Consider the following 11,255-nt stretch of genomic DNA (forward strand, 5'->3'; position numbering starts at 1 on the left):
TATTAATAAGGCTGTGACACATGGTAACATCATGGTATTATACACCCTCACATACCAGGTACTGGAGGAGGACTACTAGAAAACATCATTATGAACTACAGTTACAAATATAACACAGGCTTGTCCTGGATTCAAACATGGCCAAAGTTGGCTGTTCAGAAGCCTCTGTGAGAGTGAATATTCCTAATATGATTATCTCAGGCGCACAAATCTGGCTGAGCTCACAGAAGCCCTGCACACTTGCTTTCCAAGCTTCCTGTCATGTACCGCTGTGGCAGGCAAAGTGGAGGACCCCAAAGCAGGACACCTAAGGGCAGAATCTTTGCTTGAACTCAAACTTTATTTGTAGGAAAAAAACGAAATAAGCTGGGCGGGAGCCAGCAGCACAAACTTAACTCTTAAACAAAACAAAAACGTAACATAACATGACTTAACTTGACTAGAATTGACTTGACATGGAGCACACATGCAAAAACATCGACAACGACCTGACAAAGAATTAACCAGAACACAGACAATATATACACATTTGGTAATCAGGGGAGTGACAACAGATGAGATAAGAAGTGAACATAATGACGCTGATGAGACAAGGGGAAGCAAAATTAAATACACTGCACAAAAAACCAGACATTACCAAAATAAGACAGGAAGTGAGACAAAGGAACAAAGACGGAGACTTGACACACAGACAGAACCTAAATATGACCAGAACAGAAATCTAACCACCTAGGGAAAACACTAGGATGCCAAACTAAACACAAGACATGAGGCAAGGGACTAAAACATGAGAACAAAATGTACATAGACACAACGACAGAACAGGACAATACGGAACGCAAATACATAACGCAGACGTGACACCAGAGGGATACAGAAACCTAACACAAATGCCTAATCACAAAACCATGAAAACCTAAAATCCTAATTCACTCAGAAAAGATAAGTTCAATACAAAACAAAGCATAAACCAAAACCAGGACATGACAGTACCCCCCTCAAGGAACGGCTCCCAGACGGACCAAAAGCAAACCACAAAACCAAACCAGGGCAGGGGAAAGGGGAACCAGAAGGAGGGATCGAAACAAAACCAAAACACAACAGTCCAAACAGGGGTCAAGACAGTTCAGGGGGCCTACCGCAGTGCCAGCGGTGGTAACGTGGTGAGACGGGAGGCCGACCACGCTCCCAGCAGCGGCGATGATGACATGGCGTGGCAGGAGGCCAACCATGCTTCCAGCGGCAGCAGCGACGACGTGGCATGGCAGGGGGCTGACCATGCTCCCAGTGGTGCTGGCGACGTGACCAGGCTGGAGGCCGACCGCGCTCCCAGCAGCGGAGATGGAGGACATCGGGCGGGCGGCCATGTGGCATGCGGCGGAGGCCTGGCTGGCCTTGACTCTGCAGAGCCCTGAATGGTGGAAGACTCGAAGCACTTGGAAGACTCGGAGCACTTGGAAGACTCAGAAGACTCGGTGTAGCAGACCCTCAGACCCAAGAAAACACGGAGAGCTTCGACGGGTGCAGTGGATTCACATTTACTTCAGTCAAACCCAAATATTGCTGGAGTGCACCAAATACACCGTGAAAACTCGCTCCGCTGTCCAAGTGCTGCAAGGCGATCAAGCTAAAGTTCCTGTTGTGCTGCTACGAGTCCTCCTTGAGCTGCTTTCTGACAAATGTGCGCTACCAGTTCCGATTCACAAAGATGAAGAGCATCTTCCTCTTCCTCTCATCTGCAGGATATTCCAACCCCGAACACAGGAAAAGCGCCAAAAACCTCCCTAACTCTTGTTTTTCTGTTTTTTAGTGAAGGCACAGCTCATTATCAACTAGGCTGCAGCACCCTCTATTGTACATAAATGGTAACAACATAGATTCAACTTTTCACCACAGAACGGACATTTACACTCCCACCAAATCATGTATGACAAAATATGTTAACAATGACTCATGCATGATTTTCAGCATGACAAATGTACGTTAAAGAAGTAATGAACAAACAGAGGACAGTTAACATCACGCATGAACCTTCAGTATTGTAATGTCTGATGTGAGCGTAATAAACATCAATTAGTGACTTTCTAAAAGAACTACAAGCTTTTGAACAGGTCGCTCAATTAGGTGAGGTTTGTGTGTTGTACCCTGCTTCCTTGTTGGATTTCGATCACCAACTTGAAGCTTGACTCTGCGCACCAAACCATCATCTTCCTGTGGTGCTTCCACAACTCGACCCAGTTGCCATTGATTTCTGGGAAGCATGTCTTCCTTTATAATGACGATGTCATTGACCTCAAGATTTCGACGAGGCAGGTGCCATTTTTGTCTTGTAGATATGTTCAGAAGGTATTCCATTTTCCACCTACTCCAAAACTGTTCAGTTAGATATTGCACCCTGCGCCACCTTTTCCTTGCGTACAAGTCCTCCTTCAAAAACTTTCCAGGGGAGGTAGTGCAACCTTTGACTTCATTAATATGAGGTGGTTTGGAGTTATTGGTTCAGGTGACTTAGGGTCATTGATTCCATCAACGCTTAGTGGTCGGCCATTGATTATAGACATTGCTTCATAAAATAATGTTCTTAGAGAAGCATCGTCCAGCCTGCCTTGTGATTGCGCAATAGTGGCATTGAGAACATTACGGATGGTTCGAATCTGTCGTTCCCATGAACCTCCGGCATGGCTAGCAGATGGTGCATTGAATATGAACTCACACTGCTTATCTGCCAGGAATGCCTCCAGAATATTTTTGTCACATTCTCTGAGAGCCTCCTTTAGTTCATTTTTGGCCCCAATGAAATTTGTACCTTGATCACAGTACAGCTTACAGACAGCCCCTCTTAAGCTGATAAAACATCTTAGGGCATTAATGAAAGAGTCCGTAGACAGATTCTCTAACATTTCAATGTGGACTGCACGTGAAGAGAGGCAGGTAAGAAGGAGTCCATACCTCTTTTGCTCTTTGCGGCCTTGCTTGGTGGTGAATGGTCCGAAACAATCCATTCCACAGTAAATAAAAGGACCTGAGACTTCAACTCGTTCCTTCGGCAGCTCAGACATACGTTGTTCCTCTGTGGGCCGCCGAAGTTTTCGACATTGCACGCATTTGCTTATTAGCTTTGCAACTTCTTTACTCCCACCAATCACCCAAAATCCATTTGCTCTGATTTCCATGAGCGTCTGGCTTCGACCTTGATGGCAAATCTTTGCATGAAAGTGAGATATGATCAGCATGATAATGTGATGGTCTTTTGGGAGAATAATAGGGTGTTTCAGTCCCTTGCAGAGTGTTGACTTCTTTAGTCTTCCGCCAACCCGGACAAGTCCCTGATCTATAATGGGATCCAGTTGAAAAAGGGGGCTTGAGCCTGGGAGGCTATCACTCGCCTTCAACATTCTCAGCTCTTGAAAAAACGCTTGCTGCTGGAGGAGTTTTATTACTATGTCAGCAGCTGCCTTGCGTTCATCCGCTGTTACAACATTGCCAAACTGGGTTTTGTTTGGTCTCAGTCGTTTCACTCTTGCAACCACTTTAAGGAGCATTGACCAGCTGGAAAACCTTTCAAAACGACTGAGCATGGTGTCTTGTTTGCTTGTTTGAGTTGTAAAGGTTTTGGCTGCTTTAACTTCTGGATCTCCAACCAGCAACTCAGCCGAGGGGGAGGCTGAGTAGGAAATCTCTTGTTCCCACAGGAACTTTGGGCCAGACAACCAGCAGGTTGTCATGATCTCTGATGCATTAAGGCCTCTAGAGGCATGGTCTGCTGGATTCTGAGCTGTGTCAATGTAGTGCCACTGTTTGGGATCTGTAGTTTCCCTAATCAGCTGTACACGATTTGCAACGAAGATGTGGAATCTTCGTGCCTCGTTGTTGATGTAGGCCAAGACTACTTGGGAGTCGGTCCAAAAGAACTCCTCATCAATGTTCATCTCAAGCTCTGATTTTAGCATAACGCTCATTTTGGCTGAGGTGACTGCAGCAGAGAGTTCTAGTCGTGGGATGCTTGTAACCTTGGTAGGTGCGACTCTAGCTTTAGCTATAACCAGACTGCAGTGTACCTTGTTGTCGTCACTTTTGAACCTAATGTAGGAGCATGCCCCATAACCTATGTTACTGGCATCAGAGAAGTGATGTAGTTCCACTTTAACAATGTCTTTTAGTTCTGGTGGATGGTAACATCTGGGTACTGTGACTGATTTTAGCCTTTCCAGACCATTTTTCCAGTCCTCCCACCGTGAACGCAGATTGTCGGGAATGGGGTCATCCCATTCGGTGCCCCTACGGCATAGCTCCTGTAGAATACTTTTGCCACTTAAAGTGAAAGGAGCTACAAATCCTAGTGGGTCGTACAACGATGAGATGACTGACAGTATGCTCCGGCGAGTAGGGGGGTGGTCCTTTGTGTTTACGTTGAAGTTGAAAGTGTCATTTTTGATTGACCACTGGATTCCGAGCACGTGACCTTCCGATGTGGTCTCAGGTTTGAGGTTGAGTAACTCTGTTGTGTTGGCTCTTTCTGAGGATGCAAGATGAGAGAGAGCATCACTTTGGTTGGAATTGAACTTGTGCAAACGTAAACCTGCAAGTTTGCAAAGGGCTTGCGTTTCAGTGATGAGTTCTTGAGCCTCTTTGACTGAAGGGACACTCGTCAACCCATCATCTACGTAAAAGCTCCTTTCAACAAAGTCTGAGGCCTTTGGGTACTCAGACCTGTGCTGTTGTGCTAGGTGCTTAAGGCCAAAGTTAACACATCCAGGGGAAGAACTAGCACCAAATAAATGCACAGCCATTCTGTACTCTTTGGGCTCTGTGTCTAATTGCCCATCGGGCCACCATAGAAATCGTAAGTAGTTTCGCATCACAGGGCAAACAAAGAACTGATGGAACATTCTTTCGATGTCACAGACTATAGCTACGTTCTCCCTTCTGAAACGGCAGAGCACTCCCACCAATGAGTTGATCATGTCAGGACCTGTGAGAAGAGTATCGTTCAGTGAGAGGCCAAGAAACTTAGCAGAACAATCAAAGACAACTCTTAGCTTTGCTGGCCTTTTGGGGTGGTACACCCCATGGTGTGGGATGTACCATGCAATCTCATCATCAGTCACAGGAGGGGCTGGTTCTGCATCACCACTGCTGATGATGCCACTCATAAAGGTGCGGTAATGCTCGTGATACTGTTTGTCAGCCTTTAGCCTTTTCTTTAGGTGTTGCAGCCGAACTGTGGCTAGCCTCTTATTGTTGGGAAGGGCTGGTGGTTTATTGTCCTTGAACGGAAGGGGCATCTGGTAGTGTCCGTCTTCTCTTTGTATTATGGTGTCACTGAGGATTTGTAAAAAACGAACGTCATCCTGGGATACGTACTTATCCTCATAGTTTCTCTCGTTGAAGTCTGACTCTAAGACTTTAAGCACATCAGCAGCTGAGGGTGTGGGCATTTCTTTGACTGTAATTCGGTGCACATAACTCTGATTTCCCTCTCTGTCCAGGTGGGGATTGCCAGACCCAATGATACTCCAACCAAGTATGGTTCTTTGTGCGAAAGGCTCATTTAGCTGTCCTGAGACAATCTCTAGGGGAGCTAGTGCTAATGGACAGTCATAACCGATTAGCAAGCCCACTTCACAGTCCTGTAGTGGCTGTAGCTGATTGGCTAGGCCTTTAAGATGTGGCCAATGAAGTGCAGTTTCTCTAGTGGGAATATGAGACTTGTCAATTGGGATGAAGTCACGAGAGTAGGCTTGTTTTATTTTGACATGGGTGTCAGAGTCAAAGCCACGCACCTGCAAGTTGCTAGCAAGTTTACTCGCCACAACCGTGTCAACAGAAGTCATTGTGCTGAGTTTTAAATGCACTGGTTGAGTATCCACCTTCAGCTCCAAGGCTAAATCTTCTAAAATAAAAGAAGAATCGCTCTGGGTGTCAAGCATGGCGTATGTGAGTATTTCTTTCTGTGGCTCAGATGCAACTGACACAAAAACTGGTACTATGCTGGAAGTGGCAGATGTTTTTCTCGTGAGTACATGGGTCATAACTTTATGCACTTCCTTGTTTGCACTCTCAGCTGGGGGCACAGAGGCCTCAGTTCTTCTTTCTTCTGGTTCTTTTACTCTCTCTGTGTGCAGGCAGGTGGGGTGACGTCGACCGCACTTACTGCAGGAGTGACGTCCCTTGCATTCTTTAGTTACGTGGCCCTTTCTCAAACATCCAAAGCAGAGATGATTTTCACGAATGAAAACTTTCTTTTCATCATTGGTTTTTGCTGCAAAGGTAGAACACTTGGTTAAGCCATGTGATTCATCCTTGCAAAACAAACAAGGTGGTTTAGGTTTAGGAGTGACCACTGTGGGTAAGGGAGGCCTTGTCTGAACAGTTGTACTAAGTGCTTTAGCTCTTTTAATGTGTCTCTCCTCAGTTTTTTCATTCATTAGGAATGGTGAGGCGACAGGATTGCAAGCCACTCTAGCTTCCCTTTGTATGAACTGGGTGAAGTGAGCAAAGCTAGGATATTCCTGCTGTTTGTCTAGCTCCTCCACTACAATGCGACTCCACCTCCGTATTATCCAGTCAGGCAGTTTCTTAAGAAGCTTGTGATTTTCCTCACAGTCATTGAGGATATCCAGGCCCTTGACTTGGGGAATAGCCTCTGCACAGCTTTGGAGAAAGTCTGCAAACTCTCTCAATGCCAGGGGATCGTTAGCAGCTATTTTGGGCCATTTTGCAAGCTTGGTTCTAAATGCTCTTTGGACAATGAATGGACTGCCATACCTTTCTTGTAGAACATTCCAGATGCCCTGGTACGCCTGCTCAGTGTTACAAAAAAAATATCCCTCTACTGCCTTTCGTGCTTCACCTGCAAGATAATTCTTTAGATACAATATTTTCTCACACACAGGTAAGGGTTTGTTGCCAATTAGTGCCATAAAGGATACTTTCCAGTCAACAAACTTTAGAGGGTCACCACTATAGATAGCTGGTTCAGGTACAGGAAGTCTGTTTAAGGTGAGGGAGTTTGCAAGCGCTTCAGCTAAGCTAAGTTCTTCTCGTTCTGCACTGCTGTGGTGATGTTTAAATGATGGAGCCAACGGATTTAAGGAGGGCTGTGGCACGCTGACAGGGTCATTTAAAGCATTTTCCATGTTGTGGCAGGATGCTAGATCACAGTTTTCAGGGTCGTTTAAAGTGCTTAAAGCTCTTACTCGTGCTGCTGCTATTTTCACTTCACTGTCTGCCTTTAACTGGTGTAGTTTAATTTTTTCCTGCTCAAGCCTTGACTTTGTTTCCAATTCTTCTTGTTTTAACTTTGCTAGTGCCTCATTTTCCTTTAATTTCCATTCATTCTCCATTTGGTTGACTTTAGTTTGCTGTGCAAGTATCTCTTGTGTGGCCTTTGCTTGTTCTATTTTAGCTGCAAATTCAGCTTCTGCCTCTTGACAGCTTGTGGAATCTGCCTTTGAGCATGCAACTGAACTATCTGGAAATGATGTTTCAGTTTTTGTATCACCAAACACAGAGCCATAGTCATTCTTGTTTAGCATTACCCTTACCCTTTCCTTTTCAAGGTGATCGTTAAAGGGCTGATCAATATTTTCTTGTCGTTTACCAATAAGCTCACAAATGTCCATTGTAAGCACAGTACAGGCATCCATTCTTTTGACTATGTTTGGGGTCATGCTTTGGTTGCGGCGAATAGGCTCATAATATTGTTGTACAACTGTATGCTTGTCCCTTATCTCATGGCTGGCACTGTTTAAATCTTCGGGTGAGCAGAAAGTCTTTAGTTTTGTTCTTATTTCTTTAGCTGACTCCTTCCAGGAGTTATATGCTCTGTCAAATGCCTTTTCATTTTTCCTTGCATCCTGTTCATGCATTTCCTTGCCCTTTTCGGTTAGGCATCTTTCACGATTGCTGGATCTCACTTCTTGCTGCTCTATGTTGTCGGGTTCTTCAGCAGGGCACGACATTTTTCCTTTAATGTGTGTATTTGCTCTTTGTTGTAATGTCTGGACTTAAATTTCAATGAGCGTTGCTTTAACTTTAAGACTATTTAGAAACAACGCTCAGATCAGACATTTAAACCATGCAGGTACACAAATTAGCAACCACATCTTGACTGTAAATACTGCTGTTATACCACAAGTTACTTGGGAAGATAAACAATCCATACAATTTAAGGAATAGCATTGACCTGATGCACATACAATGTAGCTTTAAAATGATAAAACCACAACTGCATTTGAGGCAATAAACTCTGAATTAGTGTGCAGGTAATTCGATCTTGTTATCAGCAAAGTCCTTACGGAGTATAATACCTGAACCTTTGCGAATAGCCAAGTCAGAGTTCAATATGAAGAACAGTGATGAAGGAGTAATGATTCTTCACAGTAGCAGAGTCTCTCTCGGCTGTCGCACAGGCCTCGCTCGACTGACGTGGGTTACGCTGATCTACCGTGGGACTTTCTTTCACTCAGCGACGAGTTTTCACTGTAGCAGACCCTCAGACCCAAGAAAACACGGAGAGCTTCGACGGGTGCAGTGGATTCACATTTACTTCAGTCAAACCCAAATATTGCTGGAGTGCACCAAATACACCGTGAAAACTCGCTCCGCTGTCCAAGTGCTGCAAGGCGATCAAGCTAAAGTTCCTGTTGTGCTGCTACGAGTCCTCCTTGAGCTGCTTTCTGACAAATGTGCGCTACCAGTTCCGATTCACAAAGATGAAGAGCATCTTCCTCTTCCTCTCATCTGCAGGATATTCCAACCCCGAACACAGGAAAAGCGCCAAAAACCTCCCTAACTCTTGTTTTTCTGTTTTTTAGTGAAGGCACAGCTCATTATCAACTAGGCTGCAGCACCCTCTATTGTACATAAATGGTAACAACATAGATTCAACTTTTCACCACAGAACGGACATTTACACTCGGGCTGATTGGAATGCTCAGGCTCTTGTTCGGGACATTCTGACTCGGGCTGAGCGGGACCTCCTGACAGCTCGGTCTGAGCGGGAACCCCAGATGGCTCGGTCTGAGCGGGAACCCCGGACGGCTCGGTCTGAGAGGGAACCCTTAATGGGTGCTAGTGGGCCAGGGCTGCTGCGAAGCTGCAGCCAGTGTGGATGGAGACTCTGGCCATGACACAAGGTGCACAGCAGTGTCCTCTGATGGCTGGGTCAGCTCCGGGGACTGTTTTGGTGTGTTTGGCTGCTGGAGCTACAGCTGACTAAGGCTGCCAGGAGTCTGGAGCTACAGCTGACTGAGGCTGCGAGGAGGCTGGAGCTACAGGTGACTGTGACCCTGAATGTTGGGCTGCAGCTGACTGTGAGGGGGACACTGTGGAGCAAAGCTGTGGCTTGGGGGCTGCTGCTGCAGGCAGCGTGGAGCGTGGCTGTGGCTTGGGGCCTGCTGATGCTGCAGCGGGCTATGGCAGCTGTGGCGTGGAGGCTGCTGCTGTGGGCTGTGGCAGCTGTGGCATGGAGGCAGCTGTGGTGTGGAGGCTGCTGCAGCGGGCTGTAGAAACTGTGGCTTGGAGGCAGCGGGCTGTGGAAACTGTGGCTTGGAGGCAGCGGGCTGTGGAAACTGTGGCTTGGTTGCAACAGACGCTGAAGACAGCAGTGACGGCCTGAAATCCAAATACTTAGTGTCCGGAGGAACAACTGTCTCTGATGGTGGAGAGTTGTGCCACTTCCTCCAAGAGGCGGAAGCCCTGTGAATGGCAGCAGCAGGTCCTTCTTCTTCAGCCCACATTAGGGCCAAAAACGTGGCTGGGCCACTCTGCTGTGGTGATGACGTGGCTGGGTCATTTTGTGGAGGCAATGATGTGGACGTGGCTGGGCCACTCCGTGTTAGCGATGGTGTGGGCGTTGCTGGGCAGGTGAGTAGCGGCAATGATGGTGGTTTGATGACAGGCTGCAGGAGAGGAGATGTGGTGAGTGCTTGGAGGAAAAAAGCAGAATCCCTCCCATATACCGGGCGGCCAATATTAAACAGTTCATATTGGAGATTTCTCCAGCGCATTATTACTGAAAAAGCCAGTAATAATGCCAACCTGTGGCAGGATGGGAGAGGAGCCAAGATGAGGAAGTTATCAGTCCACAGCAGAAAGCCAGATGTAACATCTTTTTGTATTTATCTGTTGCATTGAATATCTTCCATACATGCTACTTTCCCACTGCCGAGGAGCCGGGTCGTGTGCCAGTGCTCGTGCTGTTCCCAATGAACCAGCGAAACGCTTCAGAACGGGCTTCTGTGAACTGCTCCTTTACGTATGAGCGTGGGCGGGTCCTCGTCTGGACACGGAAGCTGAAGAGCACAAACGTGGAAGAACACACTCCCCTTTCTTGTGCTGCAAATACGTTTTATGGTCCAAACCAAACTACTGCAGCATCTGTGTACAGCACAAAGGTAAACACAGACAGCGATTAGAGCAAGATGACAAGTACGCACTTTGTGTCCTTTTATCTGTGATATGAACTGATACAAAGCAGCAAGTTCAGCCTTAGAGCCCAACCTAATTCACAGCCGTGAAAACTGCTTCGTTTTTCTCATGTAATACACATGTAATATGGTAGAAAACTTTACATTGAGACGGCAGAGTCACGCCCTTCTGCCATTTTGTCACGCCTTCTTGGTTCGAGACCAACTAGTTTGCGGGGGCCGGAGTTGAACCCGTTTTTCCGCCGAGCACCGAGTGCTTCCGCGGTGGAAAACATGCCTAACGGTTCAAATTAAGGCACCGGCTCCGGAACCCTGTTGGTGGGAAAGAGGCTACATAGTCCCAAAATTCTGCAATCACCTCCTCTTGCTTCTTGGAGAAGCTATAGGAGTCTGCAGGGTCCATTACTGGTCAGGTCGTTCTGTCATGTACCGCTGTGGCAGGCAAGGTGGAGGACCCCTAAATAAGCTGGGCGGGAGCCAGCAGCACAAACTTAACTCTTAAAAAAAACAAAAATGTGACTTGACTTGACTTGAATTGACTTGATTTGACATGGAGCACACACCCAAAAACATCGACGATGACCTGACAAAGAATTAACCAGGACACTTACAATATATACACACTTGGTAATCAGGGAACTGACAACAGCTGGGATAACAGGTGAACACAATGATGCTGATGAGACAAGGGGAAGCAAAACAAAATACACTGCACAAGAAACCAGATATTACCAAAATAAGACAGGAAGTGAGACAAGGGAACAAAGACGAAGACTTGACACACAGACAAAACCTAAACATGACCAGAACAGAAATCTAACC

Source organism: Archocentrus centrarchus, chromosome 18, assembly GCF_007364275.1.
Source record: "Archocentrus centrarchus isolate MPI-CPG fArcCen1 chromosome 18, fArcCen1, whole genome shotgun sequence".
Taxonomy (NCBI): Eukaryota; Metazoa; Chordata; class Actinopteri; order Cichliformes; family Cichlidae; genus Archocentrus; species Archocentrus centrarchus.